The sequence below is a fragment of the Triturus cristatus genome, chromosome 5_2 (assembly GCF_964204655.1).
Source record: "Triturus cristatus chromosome 5_2, aTriCri1.1, whole genome shotgun sequence".
NCBI lineage: Eukaryota > Metazoa > Chordata > Amphibia > Caudata > Salamandridae > Triturus > Triturus cristatus.
This window is the reverse complement of record NC_140588.1, coordinates 239288244-239288860: the sequence shown is the minus strand read 5'-3', so window position 1 is coordinate 239288860 and position 617 is coordinate 239288244. Positions and strand designations below refer to the sequence as shown.

At 44.4% G+C, this 617-nt stretch overlaps 1 pseudogene; it reads right to left on the bottom strand.

Moving 5' to 3' along the window:
* Positions 1-241: 241 nt before the first annotated feature.
* LOC146822839 (5S ribosomal RNA) lies at positions 242-360 on the bottom strand (annotated as a pseudogene).
* Between the last annotated feature and the right edge of the window lie 257 nt (positions 361-617).

Here is a 617-nt window from a genome sequence, read left to right as displayed (position 1 = left end):
AAAGCCCCCCTCCCCCAAAAAAATGAAATTTCGACATCACCAGTCAGTCCTCCATCCAGGTACTAACCATGCCCGACCCTGCTTATGTTCTGAGATCAGGTGCTTTCAGGGTGGTGAGCTCGTAGGCAATAAGTGAACTGACATTTGAGAGCTTAACTTTTCCATTCGTCTTCAGTGCTGGCCATAGCAAGTCAGCTATGCCAACCACTTCACGTAAAGCAATACAAAAAATTAAATGAAAAGCCTACAGCACCTGACATTCCCAGGTGGTCTCCCATCCAGGTACTAACCAGGCCCAACATTGCTTAACTTCTGAGATCAGACAAGATCAGGTGCTTTGAAGGTTTTATGCCTGTAGGCATAAAGTGGACCAACGTTAGGGATCTTCGCTTATTTCTTTCAACTTCATTTCTGGCCATAGCAAGTCAGACATGCCACCCACTTCACCTAAAGAAAAACAAAAAAAAGATGAAAAGCCTACATCACCTGGTATTTCCAGACAGTCTCCCACCCAGGTATTAACCAAGCCCAACACTGCTTAACTTTTGAAATCAGACAAGATGAGGTGGTATGGCCACAGGCAGGAAAAGCACTGACATTTGTGGTATTAGCTTTTT